General features: G+C 38.9%; 1 pseudogene; it reads left to right on the forward strand.

The window, feature by feature from the left end:
- The first annotated feature begins 6475 nt into the window (after nucleotides 1-6475).
- LOC147005142 (large ribosomal subunit protein eL8 pseudogene) lies at nucleotides 6476-7294 on the forward strand (annotated as a pseudogene).
- Nucleotides 7295-10394: the final 3100 nt, after the last annotated feature.

A 10394-nucleotide genomic window follows, 5' to 3' on the forward strand; every position in this document is an offset into this window, starting at 1 on the left:
CAATTACTGTTCTAGATAAAGTCAGAATTGTCTTAAAGATTTGTGGTATTTTGGTTGTTGCTGTTGTTGTTGTTAAAATATGTTGTTAAAATGTTAAAACATTTCCTTCCATTCCCCTTCCTTCTTCAAACTCCTCCCATGCCCTTAATTGAGAAATCCCTAGCTTTTACACACACACACACACACACACACACACACACACAGCTGAAGTTATTTAGTATTGATCGAATATGTATGATTTCAGGGTTGATTACCCAGTATTCTAAAACCAATTAAGAACCACTAATGTGAAGGCCTTTTTTATTTTTAATTTTATTAGATATTTTCTTTATTTACATTTCAAATGCTATACCCTTTCCTAGTTTCCCCTCTGAAAATCCCCTATCCCCTCCCCCTCCCCCTGCTCTTCAACTCACCCACTCCCATTCCTGGTCCTGGAATTCCCCTATACTGGGGCATAGATCCTTCACAGGACTAAGGGCCTCTCCTCTCATTGATGACAAACTAGGCCATCCTCCACCTCATATACAGCTAGAGTCACAAGTTCCACTATGTGTTTTCTTTGATTGGTGGTATAGTTCCAAGGAGCTCTAGGGGTCCTGGTTAGTTCATACTGATGTTCCTCCTACGGGGATTCCAACCCTTTCAGCTCCCTGGATACTTTCTCTAGCTCCTTCATTGGGGACCTTGTGCTCTGTCCAATAGATGACTGTGAGCATCCACTTCTGTATTTGTCAGGCACTGGCAAAGCCTCACAGGAGACAGCTATATCAGTCTCCTGTCAGCAGGCTCTTGTTGTCATCTGCCTAGTGTCTTCATTTGTTTATGGGATGGATCTCCCTTTTAAAAGCAATGCTACCTTCTTTCTCAATTACACAGATTGTTTTTATATATGGGCTTTACTACTATTAAATTAACATAACACTCATTTTTACATACTTTTAAAAGGTCATTTTAAGTACATATGAATTTAATGTATATGTTCAATTATTAAATAGTATTTCAAATCTCAGCTGCTGAATTAATAGATTTTCATTCTCATATATTATAAACTCCACATTTCTCCACATGAAGTCAGATCCATTCAATATTTAATGCAATATGGCTGCTTATGTTGCCTACAGGATATACAGCCTCTGTTCATTTCTCCTTCCAAAGGAAGGAGCCTCCTCCAGAGGAGCACACTTAGCCTTCTGCTCACTCTTCACTACTTGTCACTGAGGAAAGAACTTCTCTCCTGATTGTTGAAACACGGAGTCTCGGCATAAAAATCTCTTGAGTACTATAACTACACTGCTAATTCTCTGATAGAGCTAGAAACAAGGCCTTCGTTTTACTACCATCTTTCTGCAAGATGATGAACCAAGGACGTCACAGCAAAACATATTTGGGTTCTTTGAGTAGTTTGGCAGTATTAATGGGTCCCTTTGACTAAGACCTATGCTTAACGAACCAGTATACATTGTTAACAAACAAAGACATCTCTAACTCCATTTACATGATTCCTTTATGTCTACAAACTTTGTGAGCAAGTAAGGCACTGTATTCTCTCTCAAATACTTAGAACCTACAATATTCTATCTATTCATTTTGGCTTTGAATGAGAACTAGAGATGAAAGAAAATCAAAGTTCTTTCTGCATTGTGCCACCAAGTATCAGAGTAGCTAACAGCTCCTCTGATGTATGCTTTAGCATATGAAAGCCAACTCAAACCTTTCCATTGTATTGAATGTAAATTGGGGAGGGAGATGGTTTTCACTAATAATGAATGCTGAAGACTTTCCTCCCATTCCAATAAAATGGGCACTCTTCATGTCTCTCTCCATTTCCTCTTTAACATAAGAAATGTTATCTCTTGGAGTTGCATTAACTCCAGTGTCTCCTTAGTGAGTGGATGATAAGATGCCTCTAGAAGACCCAAACATTTCCCTCTTTCTGACTCTTGTATCCATTCCTACCTGCTAATTCATGCCCCTGTAGGCTGTATTTCTCATAGTGTGCTTCGATGTTTACTGGGCTAGTGTAGAGAAAGCAAGGTGGAATGAGTGGAATTAGCATGACTCAAAGAGCAAACGTTTACCAAGAATGATGATAAAGTTTTATAGATTCTTTCTTGATTCTCACCTCTTGCCCAGTTAGCCATAAAATAGGTATGTCACTTATGAATATCATGTATGTATAGTTTCCATATTTATAACGAGTATTGACAACCCAAGATGCTTATCATGTTGGACTCTAAAAAATACCATTCTTAAAATAACTTGATTACTTCACCTTGTCATGTGGAAAAATATTTGGCATATTTCCTATTCAAGAAATATTAGGCAAATAATATAATTGCTAGTATTTATTAATTATGCATTTTAAGACTAATTATGTCTTTGTGTTCCACATGTTATTAATAAAGTGTTTATGTATTATAATTTCTATTACCAAAACCATTAAGTTATTTACACATAAATCTTTTATTAAAAAATGCTAAAATGTCATTGGCTGAGAACAGAAATAGTAAAGAATTATTAAATAAGGCTTGCAGACTCATTGGAAGGAAATGTTGAAGTCTGTAATCATCTCTAATTTTGTATGATTGTTGACATTTTTCCAAGAAAAGGCTACATAGATAGTCATAAGAACAATTACAAATCTCTCAATGCCAAAATTATTAAGTGCCACAGACTCTGTTCTTCTTACATTCGTTTTCATTATGTGATTATGTAGTCATACATGAAGTGTTCAAATGCACTTTATGTTTGCCTCTATGCCCCAGATTTATGGAGCAGAAATGAAAGTGGTGCAGAACTTGAGCATAAAACTGAAAACTGATGCATTAAGTTTTAAAGTGTTGTTTTCCACCCAGGCCTACTCTCCTTATCTTTATTAAATAGCCATATTAGATTATACAGTTAACTTTTATTGTTTTGCTTTGTTTTGGAAGGGGAATATGGAATGGTGGCATGGGGAGGGGGGTAGTTTTTCTTCTGAGTTCCTGAAATGTGAAGAGAAGTAAGCTGACAGGTATGCATGTAAAGTCTGAACTCCAGGCAAGACATCTGCTTCTCTTTTTTTATTTGGAAGTCGATTTGAAGGGCTTATGTTCTGAGCATTTGTAAGCAGCTCCAGACTGCAGTAGTGCTTAGTGCCAACCTCGTACAAGTGTCCCACCTGCTATGTACCTTGAAGACGTTGATCTTTGTATAAAGTTCCTGCTTTCAAACAGACATGTGCAAGAGCATCTTTTTAGAAAGTTGGTAAAAATGAAAGATGTGCAATTCCAAACTGAAGGGAACAAATTGCCTGTTTTCAGATAACATTGGATGATGTGTAAAAACACTAAAAAAGTCTCCACATATCCTTTAGAATGAGAAAACTAATTCATTTAAAGTGAAGCCTATAGAATCAATGTATCAAAAGCAGTGCCATATTTGTACAGTCACAAGATATCTATATCTATCTGACATAAAAGCTCAAAAGCCAGCTTATGGGAAAATACTTTGGAATAAATTTAAGCAAGAAGGTAAGGAATCTATTCTAAAATGCATAAATCAGTGATTAAAGAAACTAAAGAAGGCACACTGAATGTTAAGAGAATCCAGTCCTCTGGTGTGCACTAGGGTTACTAAAGTATACATATAAAACAAAGCCTTCTACAGAGTCATGGTAATCCCTGTCAAAATTCCAATGACATGTTTATAGAACTGAAAATAGTTTAAAATGTTGGTGGAACCACAAAAGATTCTGAATGGCCAAAGCAATCTTGAATGAAAACTAACAAGCCACGCAAAGCTGGCTGGAAAATACCATTCCTGTCACCAAAGTGTGCTTCTTTGCATATTATCAGTGGATACTACCAACAGCTACAATATTAAAGAAAAAAAAATAGCAAGTGATTTTGTGGCATGGAGATTGTCCACTGGATAAAGGCCTTGCTGAGTAAATGTGAAAAACTGAAATTTATATCCCCCAAACCCAAGTAAGGCCATATGTGTCAGCATGTATCTGTAATCTCATCACAGCCACAGAGACTACATACATACAAAAGAGACAGTCATGGTGGCTTGCACTTTGAATACAGGACTGGCAAAGAGGAAGTCAAATATACTTGGGACTGTATTTACAGCCATCCTAGCCTCTCCTTTGTGAATTCAAGGCCAGTGAGAGAGCTTATTTAAAAAGGGGGAGGGGTGAGATGGTTCCAGAGAAACTACATCTGAATTCATTCTCTGATCTACATGAAAATGAACATATGTACATCTGTCTCCCTTCATATGGACACAACACACACACACACACACACAAGATGTTGAGAGACATATTAAAAAGAACAGCAAGTTCTTGCACTTCTCCCTGCTACTCTCAGCATGGTAGGTCTGGCTGGCTTGTTCTTGTCTCCTGGAGACTCTTTGGCCTGGAGCTCCTGAAACGTCTCCACCCAGATCACTTAGTTCCCACTCACAGATAGATACCATGCCATCCCCTTGCTTCAAAACCCCTATGACCTTTGTGGTGCACCTTGCACCTCAGGCAAACGCATGCTTTGCCTCTATACAATTCTCTTTTGAACCAAGACACACTGCCACCACATGAAGGAAAATACAAACTTAGCTCAGAAACAATGGTAACTCAGTCTCTGGGCACAACAACTAAATCCTAATCTTGTAAGCCTTATTAAAATCTAAATTCTCTGGTGGCAAATCCTGATAGATCTACCATTGAAACTGGGAGACACTAGAAATTATATCTTGTCCTCACGCTATCCCAGTCCAGAAGACCTAACTCTTTCCTCCTTCTCTTCCTCTGTCCAACCCAGAAGTCCACCTACTTGCCCAGTGATTGGCTCCTTTATTCATTAGGGGATTGGTTTACAAGAAGTCACCTGGGTACACGATTCCCTCCTTATCCATAGCCCCTCCCAGGAGAGCCGAACTAGCATCAAAATACAAACAGCACCAGGCCCATTCTAAACACAGAGACAGAGAGAGAAATGAGATAAATATACATAAACACATACAGGTTAAATCTAATAAAATATATATTTAAGAAATTAAAATGATAACTTTCCTCCCGAGAGTAAACATAATTAATCAATCCTGATTTCTCTAAAGTAGAGTACAATTCATTGAAAGATGTAAAACACAAAAGCTGTCAGGGTTATCTTCTACAAGGAAATATGAGTTCATGGTAAGCAGTCCAGCAAAGTGTAATGAAAATTACATCCTGATTTCTGCAGGCAAATGGATAAAACCAGAAACTACCGTCCTGCGTGAGGTAACTCAGACCCAAAGGACATGCCTGGGATATACTCACTAATAAGCCAAAAAAAAAAAAAAAAAAAAGTACAGAATACCTAAAATACAGTCTACAGAACTCAAAAGGTCAACAAGCTGAAGTGCCCGAGGAGTGAGGATACTTCAGTCCCACTTGGAAGAGAGAATAAAGCAATCGCAAGTGGGGAGGGAGGGAGGGACTGAGGGACCTGGGAGGGAAAACAGACACAGGGGTGAGACAGCAGGGGGGGATGACCTGATAAAGTATTTGGTGAGGGAAAAGGACTGAAGCCCTGAGGGCCAGCAGAAAGGCAACCTTGGGAAATAGGAGATTGGAGGGACCCTCCAGAGATGTGGGAAGTGATAGACTCTAAGGACTCAAAGGGAGGGAGGGACCTTAGATGAAATGCCTGACAGTAGGGAGAAGGAACCTTTAGAGCCCACCTCCAGCACGAAGACGAAGACGGACAAAGAGTGAGGAATGGTGTTGCCATCCCACAGTCACAACTCTGACCCAAAGTTGTTTCTGTCTGGAAGAATTACAGGGATGGAAATGGAGAGGAGCCTGAGGAAAAGAAGCTCTAGTGACAGGGCCAAAGTGAGATCCAGCTCAAGGGGAGGTCCCAAGGGCTGACACTATTACTGAGGCTATGGAGCACTCACAAAAAGGGACCTATCATGACTGCGCTCTGAAAAACCCAAGAAAAGCTGAAAGAGTCAGATGCAGATATTTGCACCCAACCAATGGACAGAAGCAGCTGACATCTGTTGTTGAATTAGGGAAGGCTGAAGAAGCTGAGGACAAGGGTGATCCTGTAGGAGGACCAGCAGTGTCAATTAATCTGGAACCCTGAGATCTCTCAAACACTGGACCACCAAACAGGCAGCATACACCAGCTGATATGAGGCCTCGGACACATATACAGTAGAGGACTGCTGGGTCTGTGTTCATTCAGAGATGATGTACCTAACCCTCAAGAGACCAAAGGCCCCAGGGAGTTTAGAGGTCAGGTGGGGTGGGGGGTAGGGATACCCTTATGCAGACAGAGGGTGGGGAGGATGTATAAGATGTGAAACAGTCAGAGGGTGGAGGGGGTGATAGAATATGGAGTATAAAAATTTATTAGTTAAATTTTTAATAAAGTAAAAAATTACTATTAAAACAAAACAAAACAAAATACTTAGTCCTTTCCTCCAAGATGTAAGTAAGATGACCAAACGAAAGAAGGCCAAGGGGAAGAATGTGGTCCTGGCCCTGGCCCTTGCCATTGTGACATTGTGAAGGAATAGGAGGCCAAAAAGGTCAACACTTTGTTTGAGAAAAGGCCCAAGAACTTTAGCACTGGGCAGGGTGTACAGCTCAAAAGAGATATCTCATGCTTTGTCAATTGTCCCTGCTTCATCAGGCTCCAGTGGCAAATAGGCATCCTCTATAAGAGGTTCAAAGGACCTCCTACCATTAACCAGTTCACCCAGGCACTGGACTGGCAAACAGCTACCGAGCTGCTCAAGCTTGCCACAAGTACAGGCCAGAGACAAATCAGCAGAAGATACAAAGAGTACTGACCTGTGCTGAGAAACAAGCTCCTGGAAAAAGGGACATCCCAACTAAGAGACCACATGTCCTCTGAGCAGGATTCAATACAGACACCACCTTAGTGGAGAGCAAGAAGGCTCAGCTGGTGGTGATTGCCCATGATATAGACCCCAATGAACTGATGGTTTTCCTACCCTGATGCCTACCCTATGTCAAAAGATGGGGTTGCCCTACTGCATCACCAAGGGAAAGGTCAGGCTGGGGCAGCTTGTCCACAGAAAGGTGTGCACCACTGTTGCTCTCACACAGGTTAACTAAGAAGACAAGGGTGCTCTGGCTAAACTGGCGAAAGCTATTAGGACCAATTAAACTGATAGATATCATGAGATCTGCTGCCACTGGGGAGGCAACATCCCTGGTCCTAAGTCTGTGGTTTACATTGCCAAGTTGGAAAGGGCAAAGGCTAAAGAACTAGACATTAAACTGGGTTAAATGTACACTACTAAGTTTTTTACCTACCCCCACCCCTACCCCCCATTTCCACCCCCACCCCATTATATATATATATATATACATATATATATATATATATATATATATATATGTGTGTGTGTGTGTGTGTGTGTGTGTGTTTGTGTGTGTGTGCATGCGTGTGTGTGTGTATATATATGCAAAATAATCTTCAAAACAAAACAAAATAAATAACAACAAAAACCCTCTAAAACAAAAAAAACAAAAAAACCCAAAAAACAAAAAAAACCAAAGCATAATAAAAACCACAAAAAACGAAATAGTAAAGTTTATCTCTCAGAATTTCAGTTCTGCATGAATTCTAAGGCAAGCTTGAAAATATATTGTTAGTTCCTTAGGGAAATGAATACTCTTCAAAAAGGAAAAGGAAATACATACCATCCCCCCTCTCTCCATCTCTTCACCTCTCTCTTACTCTCACTCTATTTTAACAAAAACTGAGCCCAAGTTTTCCTTCAGGAAGCCCAGAAGGCTTGAAATCCTAGGATAACTTCAGATAGCTTCAAATAAACAAAGGCAAAGAGGCAGAGAAGTTGGCAGAAGTTAACTCTATCCACACTTGAAAGGGATAGAATTGAGAATTTTCATGCTGTTTGGAATTCTACAGAAATTCTGTTCCCTCTAAAAACATACGTATGCATTTTGAAGTTTTATCATCATCCATGCCAGGGATCCATTTGAATCAACAACATGAAACACAAACCTGACTTTGGAGTGAAATGCATTTTGATTCTGCCAAATGATTTTTGCATTTAAATTTCCAAGAAATGTCAATAATATATAACTTTTATTTTCCAACATTAAATGAAAACAAAAATTCAATTTCTTCAATAAAATGCTTGCATTTCCAAGTGCTCACTGGGCAAATCCACATGTAATGGCTTTTAGGCATCATGTCATCCCATGGGCTGTTCTGCTATGATCATTGCCATCCATGTAATATGATATTAAATGAATATTTAGAAACTTAGAAAAAGAACACAGAGCCAAAGGAGTCACAAATCCATGCTTAGGAGTCTTAGGAAGAAAAAGGAGAAAACCCCAGTGGGTTGGGTTTCTGGGAGTTGGGAAGCAAGAGGAACAATAGGCATAAACTATGTATGTATAAGTTCCAAAATAACTTTAATTTCAGCTCACCAAACTATCAGGCTCCTGCCCCTTTTCTCCTTCCTGTCAGTTCAATCCTGCTTGCTGAGGACTCCATTGATGCCTTGCACTTCATGTGAAGCCCTCTCTACCTCATTTTTCAAAGCAACATGTATGCTCTGTAAAGTGGATTCTTCCAAATCCTTGGGATTTGTTTACCCCATGAGTGTTGTAGAAGTTTAAAGTACAAGGACAGAAATGGGTTTAGAATGTAGAAAACCCTTTCTGTCCTCTCACTTACTGTATGCAGGCATGCTTACTTTCTCCCGTGTACAGAATATTTGCAAAGAGCATGTCTCTCTCTTAAGCAGATTCCCCAGAATCCACATTTCTGCTTCTTAGGCATCACATTCTTGCTGCTCAGATTTATTTCAGAGCTCAAAGAAATGTTTAAAATTATTTCAATTAGAATTCTGAGGAACTATTTCTTGGAAAATCTAGATAGATGTACCTCAATTCCAAAGAATTCAATGTTTGTGTATTGAAAGCAGGGCTATACACTTAGATGCATCCAAAGGCAAAGTAGAGGCAAATATAAAATTCAGATCAAATGGAACCTGCCCTGTACAGCATCATATACCACATTCAAATTTGACATTTGCTGTCAGATGCTGTGAAAATTGGAGATCATGTCATACAACTGCCATGGCTACTAGGTCTTCAGGATTTCAAGCAATAATTGAAAAATCTTGAAATTTGAATATTGCTCAATAATTCAAAGGGATATATTCTTCAGATAACATTTCCCTTGGTAGAAAAAGTTATCTATTGGCTGGGCTGGACTTGTGGATTATACATTTTCAAATTCTGCACCAGAGATTGGAAATGAGCAAAATGTGGTCCATATCCATTTAAGAATATTTTGATATACACAGACAGACTGACAAAATGACTATGGAATTTGATTCATGTGATAAATGAGAAATACATAATGAATAACCTGAAAAATGTAAAGGGACCTTCATTGAGAAAGACAAAACTGGAGTTTTGGGAAGAATACAGGTTTTAAAAAGTAAAGATTTATTGCTTCTGTACTTCAGAAGCAGTTTTTAATTCACTATTTGCTCTAGTTGGTAATTAGAGTCACAGAAAGCCGAAAAGTGGAAAACAGGACTTAATCATTACCTTCAAACAGAAAGATTCTGAATCCTAATCTATTTTGGTAAACTATCATATGTAATGTCTGCCTCTGGGAAGTTCACACAGTATATATGTGTTTTACATGCAGTGGTGGTACATGCATTTAATTCCAGAGGCAGGAATTTGGGATGCAGAGGAAGGTGGATTTCTGAGTTGGAGGCCAGCCTGGTCTACAGAATGAGTTCCAGGACAGCCAGGACTACACAGAGAAACCCTGTCTCAAAAAACAAACAAACAAACAAACAAACAAACAAACAACAACAGAACTTTGAACTCATTTGAGACAATGGAATACTTTCTCTAAAGTTGTCAACTTCAAATTGACTGGGCATTTTGAATATAATTATTATTTGAAATTTTTCATTAATTGTTATTGTTTATAGTTTATTGATTTTAGAAAAAGAATTTTTTTTTTGGACTAGAGAGCAGAAATGTAGAGAGAATCTTTTGTGTACTGGGTGGAAGCATCACATGTCAATAAAATGGTGATAGCCTATTGACTAAATGAGGAAATAAGTGGTTGGAGTTCCAGGAAAGAGTCTTGGGAAGATTTGCCTTCAAGACTCTAAAGAGATGTGCCTATGAAGCTGAAGAGAGGTAACCAACCATGTAGCACACACAGAATAGAATAAACAGATTACATAAATTATGAACAAGTAGGGAACTAGCTTAAGCTTGTGGCCTATGTTTTTATTCACATACAAGTATGTTTTTGAGCCATTATTTAGGAACTGCGGTGTGGGTGGAAAGCTCATGAATACAGGATGGGGCATTC

This window comes from Mus caroli, unplaced genomic scaffold (genome assembly GCF_978045245.1).
Source record: "Mus caroli unplaced genomic scaffold, Mus_caroli_1 scaffold_4, whole genome shotgun sequence".
Lineage (NCBI taxonomy): Eukaryota > Metazoa > Chordata > Mammalia > Rodentia > Muridae > Mus > Mus caroli.